This window comes from Salvelinus namaycush, chromosome 3 (assembly GCF_016432855.1).
Source record: "Salvelinus namaycush isolate Seneca chromosome 3, SaNama_1.0, whole genome shotgun sequence".
Taxonomy (NCBI): domain Eukaryota; kingdom Metazoa; phylum Chordata; class Actinopteri; order Salmoniformes; family Salmonidae; genus Salvelinus; species Salvelinus namaycush.
Window position 1 is genome coordinate 28,633,273 of NC_052309.1, and position 21,834 is coordinate 28,655,106.

Sequence of the window (21,834 nt, forward strand, 5' to 3'; positions counted from 1 at the left end):
AGGGCGCGTCAAAATCCAGTCCACAATTAACTAGGACAAAATCCACACTATAACAAACACCACGAACAGAATAACAAGCCCGCACAAAAGTCGGCGGGCCAACTGGGTTTAAATAGCTCACTAACCCTAACACAAAACAGGTGCAACCAATAGACAAAACTAAATAAAAACAGAAAAGGGGATCGGTGGCAGCTAGTAGGCTGGAGACGACGACCGCCGAGCGCCGCCCGAACGGGAAGAGGCACCATCCTCGGCGGGATTCGTAACACCAAGCTTGTCCCAACCTCCCATTCTTGCCCACCCGAGACAAGCTTATCCCAAACTCCCATTCTTGCTCACCCTTGCCCACCCAAACCAAGCTTGTCCCAACCTCCCATTCTTGCAAACCCAAGCCAAGCTTGTCCCAAACTCCCTTTCTTGCCCACCCAAGCCAAGCTTGTCCCAAACTCCCATTCTTGCCCACCCAAGTCAAGCTTGTTCCAAACTCCCATCCTTGCCCACCCAAGCCAAGCTTGTCCCAAACTCCCATTCTTGCCCACCCAAGCCAAGCTGGTTCCAACCTCCCATCCTTACCCACCCTTGCCCACCCAAGCCAAGCTTGTCCCAACCTCCCATTCTTGCCCACCCAAGCCAAGCTTGTCCCAAACTTCCATTCTTGCCACCCAAGCCAAGCTTGTCCCAAACTCCCATTCTTGCCAACCCAAGCCAAGCTTGTTCCAACCTCCCATCCTTGCCCACAATTTCCCACCCAAGCTAAGCTTGTCCCTCCCTCCCATCCTTGCCCACCCTTGCCCACCCAAGACAAGCTTGACCCAACCTCCCATCTTTCCCACATTTAAAAAAAAAAGTATTTATTTCACCTTTATTTAACCAGGTAGGCCAGTTGAGAACAATTTCTCATTTTCAAATGCTTACCTGGCCAAGATAAAGCAAAGCAATGCGACACAAACAACTACACAGAGTTACACATGGAATAAACAAACGTACAGTCAATAACACAATAGAAAAAAAAGTCTATATACAGTGTGTGCAAATGGCGTGAGGAGGTAAGGCAATAAATAGGCCATAGTAGCGAAGTAATTACAATTTAGCAAATTAACACTGGAGTGATAGATGTGCAGATGATGACGTAGAAGTAGAAATACTGGGGTGCAAAGAGCAAAAAGTAAGTAAAAAAATATGGGGATGAGGTAGATAGATTGGATGGGCTATTTACAGATGGGCTGTGTACAGCTGCAGCGATCGGTAAGCTGCTCAGATAGCTGATGTTTAAAGTGAGGGAGATATAAGTCTCCAACTTCAGCGATTTTTGCAATTTGTTCCAGTCATTGGCAGCAGAGAACTGGAAGGAAAGGTGGCCAAAGGTGGTGTTGGCTTTGGGGAGGACCAGTGAGATATACCTGCTGGAGCGCGTGCTACGGGTGGGTGTTGTTATCGTGACCAGTGAGCTGAGATAAGGCAGAGCTTTACCTAGCAAAGACTTATAGATGACCTGGAGCCGACGAGAGCATATAGGTCGCAGTGGTGGGTGGTGTATGGGGCTTTGGTAACAAAACGGATGGCACTGTGATAGACTGCATCTAGTTTGCTGAGTAGTGTTAAGCCAAGCTTGACCCAATCTCCCATCCTTGCCCACCCAAGCTTGTCCCTACCTCACATCCTTTAAAAAACAAATGTAACCTTAATTTAACTAGGCAAGTCAGTTAAGAACAAATTCTTATTTACAATTATGGCCTACTGGGGAACAGTGGTTTAACTGCCTTGTTAAGGGGCAGAATGACAGATTTTTACCTTGGTGATTTGATCCAGCAACCTTTCGGTTACTGGCCCAACGCTCTAACCACTAGGCTACTTGCCGCCCCAAATCCTTCACCACCATTAACCAACCAAGCCACGCTTGTCCCAACCTCCCATCTTTTCCCACCATCCCTATCTCTCAGACACACTCACCCATCCATCCATCGACTTACTCATCCATTCTCATTCCTTCCCACCCAACATACAGTGGGGCAAAAAAGTATTCAGTCAGCCACCAATTGTGCAAGTTCTCCCACTTAAAAAGATGAGAGAGGCCTGTAATTTTCATCATAGGTACACTTCAACTATGACAGACAAAATGAGGAAAAAAATCCAGAAAATCACATTGTAGGATTGTTTATGAATTTATTTGCAAATTATGGTGGAAAATACGTATTTGGTCACCTACAAACAAGCAAGATTTCTGGCTCTCACAGACCTGTAACTTCTTCTTTAAGAGGCTCCTCTGTCCTCCACTCGTTACCTGTATTAATGGCACCTGTTTGAACTTGTTATCAGTATAAAAGACACCTGTCCACAACCTCAAACAGTCACACTCCAAACTCCACTATGGCCAAGACCAAAGAGCTATCAAAGGACACCAGAAACAAAATTGTAGACCTGCACCAGGCTGCGAAGACTGAATCTGCAATAGGTAAGCAGCTTGGTTTGAAGAAATCAACTGTGGGAGCAATTATTAGGAAATGGAAGACATACAAGACCACTGATAATCTCCCTCGATCTGGGGCTCCACGCAAGATCTCACCCCGTGGGGTCAAAATGATCACAAGAACGGTGAGCAAAAATCCCAGAACCACACGGGGGGACCTAGTGAATGACCTGCAGAGAGCTGGGACCAAAGTAACAAAGCCTACCATCAGTAACACACTACGCCGCCAGGGACTCAAATCCTGCAGTGCCAGACGTGTCCCCCTGCTTAAGCCAGTACATGTCCAGGCTCGTCTGAAGTTTGCTAGAGAGCATTTGGATGATCCAGAAGAAGATTGGGAGAATGTCATATGGTCAGATGAAACCAAAATATAACTTTTTGGTAAAAACTCAACTCGTCGTGTTTGGAGGACAAAGAATGCTGAGTTGCATCCAAAGAACACCATACCTACTGTGAAGCATGGGGGTGGAAACATCATGCTTTGGGGCTGTTTTTCTGCAAAGGGACCAGGATGACTGATCCGTGTAAAGGAAAGAATGAATGGGGCCATGTATCGTGAGATTTTGAGTGAAAACCTCCTTCCATCAGCAAGGGCATTGAAGATGAAACGTGGCTAGGTCTTTCAGCATGACAATGATCCCAAACACACCGTCCGGGCAACGAAGGAGTGGCTTCGTAAGAAGCATTTCAAGGTCCTGGAGTGGCCTAGCCAGTCTCCAGATCTCAACCCCATAGAAAATCTTTGGAGGGAGTTGAAAGTCCGTGTCAACAGCCCCAAAACATCACTGCTCTAGAGGAGATCTGCATGGAGGAATGGGCCAAAATACCAGCAACAGTGTGTGAAAACCTTGTGAAGACTTACAGAAAACGTTTGACCTCTGTCATTGCCAACAAAGGGTATATAACAAAGTATTGAGATAAACTTTTGTTATTGACCAAATACTTATTTTCCACCATAATTTGCAAATAAATTCATTAAAAATCCTACAATGTGATTTTCTGGATTTCTTTTCTCATTTTGTCTGTCATAGTTGAAGTGTACCTATGATGAAAATTACAGGCCTCTCTCATATTTTTAAGTGGGAGAACTTGCACAATTGGTGGCTGACTAAATACTTTTTTGCCCCACTGTATACCCTATGCATTCACACACCCGTTCTCTCCCTCCCACCCTCCTACACATATTCATATTCACCATCCCTCACTCTTCCTTCACACTCCCATTCATATACACAAAAACACACACACACCTACACTCCCACACACACACGCACACACACACACATCCATTGAACAGTTATTGACATACAGTGGGGCAAAAAAGTATTTAGTCAGCTTTGGCTGTTATGAACTCCATCCTTTGCGTTCTCTTCCATACCCACAGCACTGCCGGGGAGCGGAGCTGGAGACTTGATCCTCTTTTCCTCCAGTGACTGTCTGATCGGAATGTATTACTTGCGTGTCTCTCTCAGCTTAGCAGAGGTCCTGAAGGAATCTAATGGACCGGCCGTGGACAATATTCTCATGTTGCTTCGTCTCCTTCTGTTTTCTTGCTGGTCCAATTAATCTTCTAAAGTTTGCAACTTTGTTTCCAAAAGGCGCATTTTGTTATCTTGTTTGTTCATGCGTACGCCTTGTTTGTGGGTGTCTAACGTGATAGCGTCTATTTTCTTTTTGAGTGAATCTGCTTTTGTAATAACAGATTGTAGCAGTTTGTTTGTTTTGGTGTGCATTGAGAGAATTTTAGCTATGTTTTCGCTATTGTTCACGTTTGCATCTCCAAGTTACTCCTTGTATTTTCCTCTGGGGGAAGCCATGGCTTGTTGGATTCGTGTCTCTGCACCCGCTTTACCAACTGATTTGTTCGCTGTTGTACATAACAAATCTCTCACACTCCCAGTATTTTAGGGATATGTTGATTTATCGATTTTAGAGGCTTAATTTAAACTATGTTGTCTGATTTCTACATATAACCACAGTTTTGTTGGCAAAAAACTGAGCTACTCACTCCCCATGCGTCCTATTGGTACACGCATGCACCTCTTCTGAGAAGTATTTTATTAACAAAAGTTAAACAAATATGTTTGCTTTACAGAACTTTTTGTTGCAGTTTTACTGCTAATTTCCTGAAATTCTACACATTTTACCATGACTTATGTCATGTTGATATGATATCTTAGTGAGAGCGACTAACAAAATCAATGGGGCCTCCTGGAGGTCAGGGCACATGGGCACCTGCCCTGCATGCCTGATTGGTCATTTGCCCATGATTACCACAAGTTTAGATAGCTGGCTAGACTAACTAGACTAATTTGCCAATCACCAATCTAAATTTGTTGTACTGACATGGGCTAATTGGGTGACTGTCAGTGAGTGACATATAACAAGAGGAAAACTGCTGATGCACAGCCAAGTTTCGAAATTGCACCTTGTGTATTCTACTCTCAACAGTAAAATAAAATTGTCACCAAAAATTACGAGGTCCGGAATTCAGTGTCCTCATATGTGGCGGAGTGTTAACGGCCCCGTTTGAACTGGTGGTGGATGGAGGGGTGGAGGAGGGATGGGTGGAGAAGTGGATGGGTAGGTGGGTGGATGGAGGAGGGATGTGGCCCCAGCTAGTCAGCCAGGGCTGGGGAGCCAACAGTGTTGTCTTTGGGTGCTCGCTCTACTGTGTCTGTGTGTTTGTCCCATTCAGGCAGCAGGGGGAGGGAGGGAGGGAAGGAAGGGTGAGGTGCCTCTGTCCCTGACATTTGACTCCCCTGTGCTCAACCCCCTCCCCTCCCTCACCCCTTCCTCTCATTAAAGGCGTCAGTCAAACCAAGTAGAAGGTAAAACCAAAAACATCTCTCTGAATGAATCAAATAGTTATTTGCACTGTATTTGCTCTTTCTGTGTGTTATGTGCCCTAGGAGCATTATCAAGATATGTCCAATCAATTCACTCTTACAGTCAATTCTAACATTTAAAAAAGAACTAAATGTTGTTGAAAAATAGGTTGAAGTATAGACATGTTGGCAATTCTAGTAGTTCAATAAAACATAATTTTTAAGCAAATTCAAAGATTTTTCATCCAATTGACTTGAAGACAGATGGCTTCATCCACTTGACTTGATTTGGCAGTGTATACATTAATGGTATATCTATAGCTCATTATACTTGCAAATGGACTCCGGTAAGGGCCATAAAGCACAAGGTGAAAGAGTAATTAGATCACCCAAATAGAAGTAATACAACCTCACACACAAGACAGCATGTCACTATGTGTCACTAAGAAAACTCCCATTATATGTGTAAGCTGATAGGGTAGCATTTATAGCTGGGTTATCTGTGTTAGGGGGTTAGGTAGATGCTGGTGCTACGTAACCAGGTCCATGTTAGATATAATATGTACTTACCGCTCGCACAGTGGCCTACTTGCATACACGCACGCACGCACAGGAGGAGAGAGAGAGGGCCGTGTGATCTTTGGTAAACAAGGCCAGGTAAAACGGGAGGAAACATGCCCTGGTTTTAGTTCTGTGGTTCCCGTAATAAACTGGGTTGTCAGTATCAGACCCAGCTCAGCTAATAAGATGGCTGCCATTCAAGGCTAACAAAGGAGAAAGAGAGAGAGAGAGAGAGGGAAGGAAGAGAGAGAGAGACAGCAAGAGGGCACTGAAAAAACATTGCGTGTTGTGTTGGCAGGCATTCCAGTCAAATCCCTTGGCAGTTCAGAGATGTTGTGAGGCCCCGCCTTTGCCATCTGATATTCAAATGTAGAGGAAACCGGAGCAGAGCTCCTCCCAGACCACCCGCAGAACTGCCAGGGATTAGTCAAATAGCACCAAGTAGGTCAACAAGATACAGGGGCCACTGCACGTACAGGGGGACAGACAGGCAGCGCAACTCACCCAAAATGCAGGCTGGTCTAGGCCAGCTGGAGTCACTCCTCACTTCTCACACACACACACACACGCGTTCATGCACACTCACACACACACAATGCATACTCCTACACTCAGTCCCACACTCACATGGTTAGGCAGTGACCTGTTTTTCTCATTTTGACAGTGATCCAGAAACAGCTCTAAAATTCCTCTTGATTTGTGAAAGCAGTAGATATGGGTTAAGCGCTGGATGTGATGTGTAGAGAAGCATTGGGAGATGTGAACATTCCCTCTGCTGGCAGGAGTTTCACATTATGACAGAACGCTCTGCTTCTCCGAGGCAAAGGAAAACATCAATGAGTACACTGAATTAACTTTTACAGTATACTTAATATTCAACAAGAAATCAATAGGGTTTATACAGACTGTGTTTAACAACTTAGTCTGTTGATTAGCAGCTTTTCTATTGGTGGTTGTTTATGTTGATTTTTCACTGCTCATGTATGTGCATCAGACAAGAATATCAATCACATTTTTCACAAGCAAGTCTTTATTTCAGGTACAGCAAGACAATGGTTTCATGCTAGATGGCCTTGGTGTTTTACACAAACTAGAGTGCTTTGTGTTGCCTTTCCTTTCCATGCCAATACCACAGGGGGAGAGGTGTACAATGAGAAATGAGACATCAGTCCCAAACATCATAATATCCCTCACAGAGCAGCGTGTGGAGTGCAGATCCCTTCATAGAGATCAGTAACCCTCAGAAGAAATACAACATGCAAAAACACCCATCACACAGAGAATGGAGCCGTGAGCCTTTACATACCATGAACTTAGAATGTAGCGAGAAATGTAATATTTCTAAGTATAAAGCTGTGGTAAATAACTCCATATCAATGTGTTAAACATATATTTGAAAACATATTTTATCATTAAAAAAAATCACACATGCTTCTATGTTCCAAAGTTATTTTGATGTACTTGACCTGCCACCATAGCAAGCTTGGATTCCAAGACCTGTGTTATTACACATTCAAGGAACAACTGATAGGGATTCTTGTGGGAAAAGAATGAGGTTATGGTCACGATGCAAAGTCAAGGCTGACCTTTGTGTTGCTCCCCACCATCTTAGATAATAAGTCTAGCATAGATAGTATATTTTCCCTTTCAGATATGCAGTCAACTAGAGGAGAAATATCTAATGTCCTCACATCCTCCCCTTTTCCTTATCAGAGAAAGATAAAAGAGGTGACACACGTGTCAAATAGCTGTCCATCAACTAGGATTCATTTGTGCAAATTGGTAAATCCAGCATGTTTACATGAGTGCTTATATTCCATTACTTAACACTCACACCATAATGACAGTAGCAGCAGTTGATGGACTTCCCTATTTTTTATTTGCCTTATATACTTTACATAGATCCTCAATTATGTTGGACTCATTGTTAATTAATCCATTCTACCATAGATGCCAGTCAGGGTATTTATGAAAAAATATTTCCTTCAAGTCAAATATTCAGAACTTCTAGAAAATGTTAGATGGTTGTGAAGAATCTCTGCTTGTCACAGTGTTATATCATCTGTGTGTATTTACTCTTTTTCCTGTCCTTTGTTTGGTGCACCAATAAAGTCAGTTTAACTTGTTAACGAGTAATCCTCTCCTTGTGAGACCTACAAACGTAGAAATTAGGTGAGTAGAGAGTACAACACTTTTAAGGTCAGTATTTGATGGAAGCCAAACAAATTATGTTGGTTGAACTTTTCAAATTGGGAAAATATTGAAAACGTTTGAAATTGATACAGTGAATCAGTCTACAGTCAGTAAGGTTGAATTCCAGACAATTTTCAATAGTGTCTCCATAATGTTCTAGTCGATTAAGATTGTAAATTTGATCAAAACAGAACCTCAATATATTCTATTTCCACACTCAGGCTGTTGCCACCTCAAGTTTAAAGGTCAAAATACAGCTCACTGAACCCTTGCTCAAGTGGAAGGTAAATCACAGTTGAATGGCTATTTTCAAGTATTTAATGGATGAATTTAGGTAGCCTAGCATTTAAGAGCGTTGGACCAGTAGGTGAAAAATCTGTCGATGTTCCTTTGAGCAAGGCACTTAACCCTAATTGCTCCTGTAAATCGCTCTGGATAAGAGCATCTGCTAAATTACTCAAATGTTATAATGATGAGAAATTCCACATTTAGACATGGAAAACAACCGTGCTAGTTACCTTTTTGAAACAATTTGTCATTTTAACACTGATAGTTTGGCTTCTTGTGGGGTTTTCTTATAATATAATGCTTTCTTTAAGTTTTAATTAGTTGATGAGTGAGCACTTTGTTAGAGAAAGATTAATAACATTCTACACAAGAATACCAATTATCTTTGTGATTTCCACCTTTTATTTTTATTGTATTTTTTATATTAATCTATTATTGTTTTGTATCACATCAGCTATTCAGGATTCTTGTATTGCTTTCTTTGGTATCACAGTTATTTTGGTAATGTCCCATGATACAAAATCCAAACCTAACACTTTTGAGTGTTCTGCATGACAGAGCAAGCCAGTGTGTTGGGTGTTAACAAGATTGTAACTAGTGTGTCCTGTAAAACATCAGAGAGCATTTACAAATGGCTCTTAAATGCCTTGTTAACCAGCCCCCTTAAACATCCCATACTTTTTCATTTTTTCTCTCTTTTGATGTTTGCCACACTCCCACTAACGTCACGGTTATCCTTATGACTGCCCTGACCCGACTTCACCACTTCCACCGTAGAATGTATCATACAAAGCATCATGTCTATTACCAGAGACTTTGTTTCGTGTGTGATCCTTTTCAGTATTACTGTGTTTACCAGCAGACTTCTTAATATGGCCACAAAAACAGCCGCAGGCTGTCCTGCCCCTTGGGTCAAAGTTGGTGGTTCTTTGAACCACATTTCTGTGAAAAGCTTTGGGGCAGAGGTCAGGGGAGTTCTGGTGGGGGAAGGAATGAAAGGGAGGATATTATGTCTCCATTCATGTGGCATTTGAGGTCAAAGTTCAAAGATGAAAGGTCACTTAAGTTCAGACAGAGGTTACGAGATACTGTTTAAATTGCTGAGGCAGTTTGCTGCCCCTAACCTAAAGTCTGCCCTCTCAGTGGTCAGGAAGAAGATTCTAGGTGTATTGTGCACATTTAGTTAGACAATTAATTTGCATGCATCTTTATTCACATAAGGATATCAAAGTTAAGCCTGTTTTCATGTGTAGTATCTAGTCAGACAGTGCAAGCCATCAACTGAGTGAATACAAGGTTGATATGAGTGCCAGTTTGGACTGAACTTTAATCTATGAGGCCTACATTAACATCAGTTACACTGTAAAATGCAAACTAAAGGTAAGACATGTCGTGAACAATGACCTTGTAAAGTGCTATAAAATTTACCTCAGTGACAAGTTGAGTGTCAGTTCTGTATATACAACTGACATTTAATTTAATTGCTGTATAACCATTATGGTGAGGTTACATTTGGTTATGAGGCATAGTATCCATTCGTTACCTAAATGCGGAAGCTTTGTCTGTGTGTGTGTGTGTGTGTGTGTGTGTGTGTGTGTGTGTGTGTGTGTGTGTGTGTGTGTGTGTGTGTGTGTGTGTGTGTGTGTGTGTGTGTGTGTGTGTGTGTGTGTGTGTGTGTGTGTGTGTGTGTGTTTGCATATGCACATGCACATGTGTGCGTGCTTGTGTGTGTGTATGTATGTATGTACAGTATGTACACTACTGGTCAAACATTTTAGAACACCTACTCATTCAAGGGTTTTTCTAAATGTTTGTAGAATAATAGTGAAGACATCAAACCTATGGAATAACATATAATGAATCATGTAGTAACCAAAATATTGTTGAACAAATCAAAACTTATTTTATATTTGAGATTCTTCAAATAGTCACCCTTTGTCTTGATGACAGCTTTGCACACTCTTGGCATTCTCTCAACCAGCTTCATAAGGTAGTCATCTGGAATGCATTTCAGTTAACAGGTGTGCCTTCTTAAAAGTTAATTTGTGGAATTTCTTTCCTTCTTAATGCATTTGAGCCAATCAGTTGTGTTGTGACAAGTTAGGTGTGGTATACAGAAGATAGCCCTATTTGGTAACGACCAAATCCATATTATGGCAAGAACAGCTCAAATAAGCAAAGAGAAACGACAGTCCATCAAAACTTTAAGACATGGTCAGTCAATACGGAAAACTTTAAGAACTTTGAACGTTTCTTCAAGTGCAGTTGCAAAAACCATCAAGCGCTATGATGGAACTGGCTCTCATTAGGACTGCCACAGGAATGGAAGACCCAGAGTTACCTCTGCTGCGAGGATTAGTTTATTATAGTTAACAGCCTCAGAAATTGTAGCCCAAATAAATGCTTCACAGAGTTTAGGTAACAGACAAATCTCAACATCAACTTTTCAGAGGAGACTGTGTGAATCAGGCCTTCATGGTCGAATAGCTGCAAAGAAACCACTACTAAAGGACACCAATAAGAAGAAGAGACTTGCTTGGGCCAAGAAACACGAGCAATGGACATTAAACCGGTGGAAATTTGTCCTTTGGTTTGGAGTCCAAATTGGAGATTTTTGGTTCCAACCGGCGTGTATTTGTGAGACGCGGTCTGGGTGAACGGATGATCTCCGCATGTGTATTTCCCACCGTAAAGCATGGAGGAGGAGGTGTTATGGTGTGGGTTGCTTTGCTGGTAACATGGTCTGTGATTTATTTAGAATTCAAGGCACACTTAACAAGCATGGCTACCACAGCATTCTGCAGCAATACACCATCCCATCTGGTTTGGGCTTAGTGGAACTATCATTTGTTTTTAAACAGGACAATGACCCAACACACCTCCAGGCTGTGTAAGGGCTATTTTATCAAGAAGGAGAGTGATGGAGTGCTGCATCAGATGACCTGGCCTCCACAATCCCCCGACCTCAACCAAATTTAAATGGTTTGGGATGAGTCAGACCCCAGAGTGAAGGAAAAGCAGACAACAAGTGCCAAGCAAATGTGGGAACTCCTTTAAGACTGTTGGAAAAGCATTCCAGGTGAAGCTGGTTGAGAGAATGCCAAGTATAAATATAAAATATATAAAATATAAAATGTATTTTGATTTGTTTAACACTTTTTTGGTTACCGGTAGTGTATGTGTGTGTCCTGTTTTTTAAAAAAAAAGCCAATGACATGGAATGATAAAGATAGTAAAAAGCAGTGAGGAGGGAGAAAACTGCACTGCCCATCACACCTGCCCATCCTCAACATCCAGACCCCCAGTCTGAAAATAAAAAATAAAATATTTTCTCTGGAAGAAGGGCTGTGCATAAGAGAAGTAGGTTATGTTGTTGTGTTTTTATTCATGACAGAACACGGAGATGTTCCCCAAGTTCTCTGAGACATTTTGTTCAAGGCTAGATGAGATGGAAGACTGTCTGTGGGCCATCACAGTAGATACCACAGAGATTATCACGACATGCCACAGAAAAAAGGAACTAAGGCTAAGTAATAGTAAAAATTCACAAAGTACTATAACAAATCGCCTGTGCAAATTCTTTTCATTTTTGATTGGAATATTTCCATTCTATTTCACTTGATGTCATCCTATAATCTGGTTCTTTGTAGCTCAGTTGGCAGAGCATGGTGCTCGTAATGTAGGGTAGTGGGTTTGATTCCTATGACCCCCCCATACGTAAAATGAATGCACACATGACTGTAAGTCGCTTTGGATAAAAGGGTCTGCTAAATGGCATATACAGTACATTTGGAAAGGATTCAGACACCTTCCCTTTTTCCACATTTTGTTACGTTACAGCGGTCTAAGGCACTGCATCTCAGAGCTAGAGGCGTCACTACAGGCATCTTGGTTCAAATCCAGGCTGTATCACAACTGGCCGTGATTGGGAGTCCCATAGGGTGGAGCACAATTGGCCCAGCGTCGTCTGGGTTTGGCAGGTGTAGGCTGTCATTGTAAATAACAATTTGTTCTTAACTGACTTGCCTAGTTAAATGAAGGTAAAAAAAACTATTATAAAATGGATCAAATAATTTTTTCCCCTCATCAATCTACACACAATACCCCATAATGACAAAGCGAAAAAACATATTTGTAGAATTTTTGACAGAAATACCTTATTTACATAAGTATTCAGACCCTTTGCTTTGAGACTCGAAATTGATCATCCTTGAGATGTTTCTACAACTTGATTGGAGTCTATCTGTGGTAAATTCAATTGATTGGACATCATTTGGAAAAGGCACACACCTGTCCATATAAGGTCCCAGAGTTAGTGCATGTCAGAGAAAAAAACAAGCTATGAGGACGAAGGAATTGTGTTCCGAGACAGGATTGTGTCGAGGCACTGATCTGGGGAAGGGTATCAAAAAATGTCTGCAGCATTAAAGGTCTCCAAGAACACAGTGGCCACCATTATTCTTAAATTGAAGAAGTTTGGAACCACTAAAACTCTTCCTACATCTGGCTGCCCGTCAAAACTGAGCAATCGGGTGAGAAGGGCCTTGGTCAGGGAGGTGACCAAGAACCCGATGGTCACTCTGACAGGGCTCCAGAGATCCTCTGTGGAGATGGGAGAACCTTCCAGAAGGACAACCATCTCTACAGCACTCCACCAATCAGACCTTTATGGTAGAGTGGCCAGATGGAAGCCACTCCTCAGTAAAAAGCACATGACAGCCCACTTGGAGTTTGCCAAAAGGCACCTAAAGGACTCTCAGACCATGAGAAACAAGATTCTCTGGTCTGATGAAACCAAGATTGAACTCTTCGGCCTGAATGCAAAGTATCACGTCTGGAGAAAACCTAGCAACATCCCGAAGGTGAAGCATGGTGGTGGTGTGGGGATGATTTCCAGCAGCAGGGACTGGGAAACGAGCCAGGATCGAGGGAAAGATGAACGGAAAAAAGTACAAAGAGATCCTTGATGAAAACCTGCTCCAGAGCGCTCAGGACCTCAGACTGGGGCAAAGGTTCACCTTCCAACAGGACAACGACCCTAAGCACACAGCCAAGACAACACAGGAGTGGCTTGAGGAGAAGTCTCTGAATGTCCTTGAGTGGCCCAGCCAGAGCGCGGACTTGAACCCGATTGAACATCTCTGGAGACACCTGAAAATAGCTGTGCAGCGACACTCCCCAACCATCCTGACAGAGCTTGAGAGAATCTGTAGAGAAGAATGGGAGAAACTCCCCAAATACAGGTGTGCGAAGCTTGTAGCGTCATACCCAAGAAGACTCAAGGCTGTAATCGCTGCCATAGGTGCTTCAACAAAGTCCTGAGTAAAGGGTCTGAATACTTATGTAAATGTGATATTTCAGTTTTGTATTTTTTTTTACATTTGCAAAAATGTATAAAAACCTGTTTTTGCTTTGTCATTGTGGAGTATTGAGTGTAGATTGATGAGGGGAAAAAACGATTTAATCCATTTTAGATTAAGGCTGTAATGTAACAAACTGTGGAAAAAGTCAAGGTGTCTGAATACTTTCCGAATGCGCTGTATATCCTTTCTGTCCTTCAGGGTTTGTAAGTAAGCCCAGTTTATAGAAAGTGAATTAATTGATATTATTTGAAATTAGCCATGTGTATACTAGGGCTCCCGAGTGGCTCAGCATCTCAGCGTCACTACAGACCCTGGTTCAATTCCAGGCTGTATCACAATCTGCCATGATTGGGAGTCCCATAGAGCGGGCACAATTGCCCCAGCGTTGTCCAGGTTAGGGTTTGGCCGTCATTGTAATTCATTTGTTAATAACTGACTAGCCTAGTTAAATAAAGGTTAAATAAAAAATTATGAACTCATATAAAAAATATTATAATTATGCAACATTTGAGTTGTATTGTATTTATAAGTAATTTATAATGAAGTCTAATGATACAGTACATTTGGAGAGGAGCAGGAATAGGTTGCTAAAGCCACTGCTCCTTTAAGGGTGGTGTTAGCGGCAGAGAGTAGGAGTGTCGCCTCTGCTGAGTTCTCGGGAGCAAGGGGATTCCGAGAATAAACAATTCGTCAGACTCGACTACAGGTCGCAGAGCCTGATTACTTCGATCCAAATCCGAAGCGTTTTGAAACAAATCTACCATTTGGTATTCATTTTTTCATCATTAATGCGCGTTAGAGAAATGCGACCTTTTTACTGAGACTATCGGATGGATTTCCTCCTGTCGAATAATGATGCGGCTTTTCGGTTGAGTGGGGTCCACTGCCAGCCAGCGGTGTAGACAAACCCAAGCAGGTAGGCTACGTGCCGAGCTAAATGTACAGAATAGGCTGTGAAATTATTATGAGTCTGTAAAATCCGCAAGCGCACAAACGGGGTGTGTGTCATGGATTTAACATGTTTACACGATGTTTTCATGGATTGAATTATGTTTTTCTCTCGAGCCCGAGTCTATGGGCGCATACTGGTTATAGCGGTGTGGACGCTGCGTAAAGAAATCGGAATAAATCAGCCAGTGCTGTGGTGGTAGTGTCGTTTCCATTTTGTTAAATGGCATCAACGATACATTACAGCTAGTTTGAGTTGATTTCCTTCTCAACCCCCCCCATCCCTCAAAAAAAAAACGCATCACCGCACGTAAACATTTCATATATAATATTTACCATAGCAAGAGCCAATGTTTTTGTCGCCAAAATCTAATGCCTCAAACATGAATCATTTAGCTTGCTCGTGCTGGCTACTTTGTTATTCCGTATTTTTGTCACATTGTTGCATTGTCGTTACAGTGTTGTTACAGTGTGAAATTGTTGTTACAGTGTTTGTTGTTACGGTGTTACAATTGTTGCACTGTCCTCGCTGTAGTCTAGTTTACGTATAAAAATTATACAAAATGATAGGCCACAGATATCTGTTCAGTTTAACCTGCATTAAAATCAGAAATGCTGCATAGGACTAGTAGCCTACTAAGTAACCAGGTGTATAGCCATTACCTGCTGATACAGATAATGAATAGTATTTCTATGAACATTAGTAAATAGGCCCGGTAGGCTATTGATTTTATGACTGTATGACTGTCAGCATCAGCTTGGCTCTTTCGTAATGTACTCCATTGTATCCAAATTAGTCATCATTTCAGAGTTTTGTGTGGTGGAGTTTAGCATTTTAAATGCATTATAATGATTCATATTTAATCTGGATTCATTCTTGCTGAAGATTCTCAAGGAATATTTTGTGCTTCCTTATTCCTTGTCGAAAGTGACACAAATGTTTGGCATTGCATGCCTCAAATGTTCATTCAGCATTGGTACACTGCCTGGAATAATGGACAATAGCAAAATGTACTCACTTTATTTTTTAGAGGATTATTCAATATTCAGTTCATAAACCAGACTGTAAATTAGCCTACACAGCATGTACTGGTGTCATCGTATTACTACTGCTTAATTATTTTATTATTATTGATGGAGTTGTTATCTACATATTATATCGTCTTTATTTTGCTATGGTTTAATTCACAATCTAAGTAGTAGGCTAATGACAATTGACAGGTAGACTGGATTTGAACTATTCCAGGGTTTGGAACAGTGGCTGGTTTGGAGTAATCATCACAAGATGTCGTCTTGCTTCATTTGACCATGGGATCAGTGGAGAGACAAAGGGTCAGGGGCTGAAGGTTGGCCGGGGGGAGTCACAGGGGAGCGAGAGGGCAGGAACACACTGTTAGTTCAGGTGTGCTTAGTCTTAGCCACCCTGGCTAAACTTCCCTCCAACAACAAAGCTGTTTACTTTTCATAATTTGGAACACATCAGCACATTCATATGTGTACTAAACGTACTTTTACAGCAAACTTGGGTGGATTAGTCAAATATAGGCCTGAGCTTTGTTGAAGTGAACTTGTCTGACTTTTAAAAAGTTTAAATACTCTGTCTGTCTGGGGGTCTGGCTTTTAGCCCTCCTTTTGTGAAGTGTTTAAGCTGCTTAATTATTTGACCTGATCTTGTACAGGATGTTCAAGGGTAGCTGCGTATAGTGCTCTGTACTGTACTGGAGCCATAGATAACTAAAACCTCCACATTTAACATTGCCTTTCTCTTGAATTATCTATCTTCAGTAATGTGGTGCACATGTTAGCCATCTTCCTCCTTTACTGAGCTAGTATACTGTACTTTACACAACTTGTTTTGTTGTTGCTATGGGTTGTCTAGGGAGCTACTGATGATGATTGATGTGCAGTATCCCAACACAGAATCAGAAGAAATGTAAATGACAAATATGCTAATTATGTTAGGTCTGCTGAACGGTCACAATACTGGATTCTGGACCCTGGTCTGACCGATCAAGGGTCTGTCTTCTCATGACAATACATTCATCTATACCTGCCCCCCCCCCCCCCCCAAATGGTTGCTAAAGTGTTGTTACATTGTTGTTACATTGTTGTTACAGTGTTGTTACAGTGTTGTTACAGTGTTACAATTAAAGACAGGCTCCGGAACATTAGCTACTAGTAAGTATATTTTAATCCTCCTGCTTTGTGCTGGATGTGGCAATGTAGTTCATACATGCATAATCTATGAGCAGAATTACTGTTTTGCCAAAATTGAAAGTGACTGTTTTCTGAAAACTGTGCGGTGCCATTTTTCCTACATTTCCCCCCACATGGGCTGTCCCCCTAGAAATTAGAGTTTCAGCCAATGAGCTTCAGCCCCTCACCATTTTCAGTGACAGCTAGCAAGATGCACACACATCAGAGTGAGAGAGAGAGAGCAATGACGTGGTGCACATATCTGGACAGATGTGACGTACTACGCAATTTTCGGCGACCACTTTTGGCTCATGAGCGCTACTTTCAGAACTACTGGCTAAAAAGTATGCAAAGTACTGGAGAATCTCTTTAATGCACTGTCTTTGCTATAGTTTATGTATTAAAATTACACAGAAGGAATATACCCCAATTGGTATATTAAGGGTCAAAGAAATATGCAATTGTAGAGGAAGGCGTTTGTAGGCCTATACTGTTAGAGTGTGTGCATATGCGTGTGTGCATACATCCATTCCTGTGTGTGTGCTTGTGTTGTGTGCTGAGCCACTGAAACGAGCTAGCTGTGTTTGGATTACACTCAGTCTCATGTGTCAGGACAGTGTAAGGTCATTTGTCAACTATCTGCATACTGTAAACTACTGGATATGACAGGTGTCATAGTGTGTCCATGATAGGTCTGTGTAGGCCTTATGAACGTGTGGTCGGAGTCAAGCATTTACTATCAGGCCTTTAGGTTGTTGTAGATGAAATCATAATGCTGATTGTGTTGCAATGACTAACCTCTTAACTGTACAATACCATAGTATGGTCATTCAGTGGCTACTCATTAGACATGTTGCTTGGGTAAAATACACTCTGATCTCTAACAGTAGGCCTAGATGGTGAATTAGTGGAGTTGAATTACATTGTCATGTCGATCATGCTTTCACACCATCACTCCAACTCTCCTAGGCTGTCTTCTCCAATCTGGGAGAGGGCGGTAGGGAGGAAGAGAACCAAAGTCAATGGGACTCATTTTGATGACACGGCAGGAGCAGCTAAATGCGTCTTTATTGCTGTGGCTCCTGAAGGCAGGCAGGCGGGGTGGAATGATGAAATGGAGGGATGAAAGATGGAAGGAGGCTAGAGCAGGCAGGAGGCAGTCCCCCTCCCCCTACCTCACTCCCTCCCCCCCGCACCCCCGCACCCTGGCCTTGGAGCACTGACAGGGCCTCTCAATTATCCACACACATTGATTGTTACTGATTGCGATTGCAGTACATTATTTATACTTTGCTGAAATCACTCCCAAAGTGATCCACAGAGAGAGGGAGAGATGCAGGTCAGATAAATGAAGCATGTCACCCACACGAAAACGTTGCACCCCATTTCAGAAACAACAGCTGTGGAACCTAACTGTGCCGATCAATAAAGCAGGGACAACGAGAGAGCAGAACAGTGCTACGTTGTACTATTAAACACATATGCCAAACATAATGTGTGTTGCCATTGTTCTGTATTTTGCCTTACTACTGCTGAAATGTGGATATAAAGCCCAAACCTACAGGGTGATGTGAGTAGACCTAACTGTCTCCTTGGGTTGGTTAGTGTGGTCACAACAGAGGAGTAGGGCAGAGTTGACTTTCTCTCCCTGCTCCTGAAGTAGAGATGGTGGCCTCAGGCTGTGGAGGTACAACAGAAAGCTTATCCTATGTGTGTGGCTGCTGCAGCACTGCCCATAGGGCAGGGAGAAGGTCTCTTCACTCCTTACTTCATCACAAACAGGCCAATTTTACTGGCCAGGTAGAGTGTGGGTGCACTGCAAATTAAACAGGAACAGACACTCATGAATACAATAGAATATACTAGTTGTAACTGTAGTTGTTCTGGGGCAAATTAGGGTTAAGTGCTTTGCTCAAGAGCACATCAACAGATTTTTCAACTTGTCAGTTCAGGTATTCAAACCAGAGACCTTTCAGTTACTGGTCCAGCACTCTAACCGCTAGGCTACCTGCTGCAACACAGAAGAGCACAGCTAGGAGGTTAAAGGTTAGCACAACAAGTCACAAAGTCCGATTAGGATGTCAGAAACACCAGAGGATTCTTGCGGCCTAAGGGGAGTGTTACTCAACTGTCTTATTTTAACCAGGTTATGTGCAGGGACTGAGAGCAGAGCAGATTTCAGAGCTGGGGGAGAGAGAAGCTGTCCAGGCTAAGTGAAAATGCCACTCATTGCTGACGAGTCCCTGGCCTTGTGAAGGTTAGTGGCTTGTCTTTGTAAGCTGAGGGATTGATGCATGAGTCTGTCTGGCGAAGAATTCAAAGTCCAAGGCCATCGCAGGCAGGCAGGCGCAGTCTCAGCACAGCGCTCCCTCCCAGCCAGCCTATCACAGGGGCCCTGTCCTTCCCAACTTCTTAGCAGCCTGTCCTTTTGGGACCTTGAAGCAGCCCAGGCAAGGACACAGCGTCTGGTGCAGTAAGCCTGTGCAGGGGGAGGCTTTACGTAACGCTGCCTGCCCGGCTTGCCTCTGCTTTAAACATGGGCATATGTGACTTCCTGACACCACGTAAAGTAGCGCAGAGCAGCACACGTCCCCCCGGGCCCCAGCCTAGCCCCATGGATAAGGAGGGGGCAGAGAGATCCCGGTAACTTTATATCTTTCTCTTTTAAAAGCTTTCGTTTGAAATTAAATTTCCCAAGTAATTAACTAAAGAGGAGTTTTCAGAGTTGATGAATGAATGATTGATATATTGCACAGGAAGACAGGAGAGGGAAGGAGGGGGTGGAGGGGTGCATATACTATATGTGCTGTGGGATTGTGTCTGATTTATTTCCCTCAAGAAGGGCTGCGTTCGGGAAAATTGAAATGGTGTAAAACGTTGTCCCTTGAGTAGTTAGCTGTAATACTCCAAGACCAAGAAAGAGCACCGACCAGAGAGTTCATAGTGCACAGTGTGGCGGTCAATATATGTCAACCCACGCTCACACATACACAGACACGCACACCTTGTTGTCTGACACTATAGGCAGACTGAAATCTGAGTCATAAGACTTTGCAAGTGAGATGAAAGAACAGAGCTAGGGTCAAGTTCAAAGGGAGTAGGATAATGATGACATCACAGTGACTGTGTGTCTGTTTGTGGTAGTAAGAGCTGCTAGCTGGGATTTCCCCAGTCAGTCAGTCGGTGCTTCTTTCAGACACACATCCTTTATCGTTTTAGTGCTGTGGAAACAACCTGATCCCTTTTGTGTACTGTACTCCCCAACACCTCCACACCACCAACTGTAATTGTATAACTTTTGTGAGCTCTTTTAGGCTTTTAGTGATGAGGCGAGCTGTTGCTGGGCAACAGGGGACCTTGTGCAGGTGGCTGTGCCGTGGGGAGTTTGAGGAGATCTACAGTATAGCCTACTACATAGACATGCTACTGAGAGATAAATGGACTATGACATAAAACCAGCGAGAATTTCAGCTTCTAGGTAAAAAAATTAATCCTAAATGGTTTATTCACCTACTGACTACATACCAGTAAATGCGTTATTACATTTTGGAGTGATACTTTATACATGACAAATGTAACATGTTGCCCCTTGCTTTTCAGACAAGAGTTCATATGACGTTACAATATCTTGCCTGAACATGCATTGATGAATAGTATTTTTCAAGTCAAATAAAATGTTATTGGTCGCATACGCATACACTGAGTATACCAAACATTAGGAACACCTTCCTAATATTGAGTTGCATCCCCTTTTGCCCTCAGAACAGCCTCAATTCGTCAGGGCATGGACTCTACAAGGTGTCGAAAGCATTCCACAGGGATGCTGGCCCATGTTGACTCCAATGCTTCCCGCAGTTGTGTCAAGTTGGCTGGATGTCCTTTGGCTGTGGACCATTCTTGATACACATGGGATACTGTTGAACATGAAAATCCCAGCAGCGTTGCAGTTCTTCACACAAACCGGTGCGCCTGGCACCTACTACCAGTGGTGTAGAGTACTTAAGTAAAAAATACTTTAAAGTACTACTTAAGTATTTTGGGGGGGGGGTATCTGTACTTTACTTTACTATTTATATTTTTGCCAACCTTTACTTTTGCTTCTCTATATTCCTAAAGAAAATAATGTACTTTTTACTCCATACATTTTCCCTGATACCCAAAAGTACTCCGTTACATTTTGATAGGAAAATGGTCCAATTCACACACTTATCAAGAGAACATCCCTGGTCATCCCTACTGCCTCTGATCTGGCGGACTCACTAAACACAAATGCTTTGTTTGTAAATGATGTCTGAGTGTTGGAGTGTGCCCCTGGCTATCCATCAATAAAAAAGAAAATGGTGCCGTCTGATTTGCTTAATATAAGATATTTGAAATGGTTTATACTTTTCCTTTTGATTTTGATATTTAAGTACATTTGAGAAATTCCATTTACTATTGATACTTAAGTATATTTAAAACCAAATACTTTTAGACTTTCTCAAGTAGTATTTTACTGGATGACTTTCACTTTTACTTGAGCCATTTTCCATTAAGATATCTTTACTTTTACTCAAGTATGACAATTATGTACTTTTTCCACCACTGCCTACTACCATACCCCGTTCAAAGGCACTTATATATTTTCTCTTGTCCATTCACTCTCTGAATGGCACACTTACATAATCCATGTCCCAATTGTCTCAAGGCTTTAAGTTGTCTCCTCCCCTTCATCTACACTGATTGAAGTGGATTTAATAAGTGACATCAATAAGGGATCATAACTTTGACCTGGATTCACCTGGTCGGTACATTCATTAGTAGAGTAGTGATACTAATGCAGCCGTTGTGTGCATCCCAATCAAGGACTGCTTTTCTGCCTGCCCTGTGTAGCGTGAGAGAGAGAGGAGGGAAGGTGTCTGCAGGCAAGCGCTATGACCTATTACTTAGTGAGAATGGACTGGTGACCAGAAGATTGCTGGCTCATACTCTGCTGTTCTCCTTTGCCCCT

General features: G+C 42.4%; 1 protein-coding gene across 1 annotated transcript in view; it reads left to right on the plus strand.

The window, feature by feature from the left end:
* The first annotated feature begins 14,396 nt into the window (after positions 1-14,396).
* LOC120045179 (nuclear receptor-interacting protein 1-like) overlaps positions 14,397-21,834 on the plus strand; it is a 56,556-nt gene continuing 49,118 nt past the window's right edge. The window contains exon 1 of the mRNA XM_038990135.1: positions 14,397-14,616. The gene's annotated coding sequence lies outside the window, so the exon portion shown is untranslated. The remainder of the gene's footprint in view (positions 14,617-21,834) is intronic.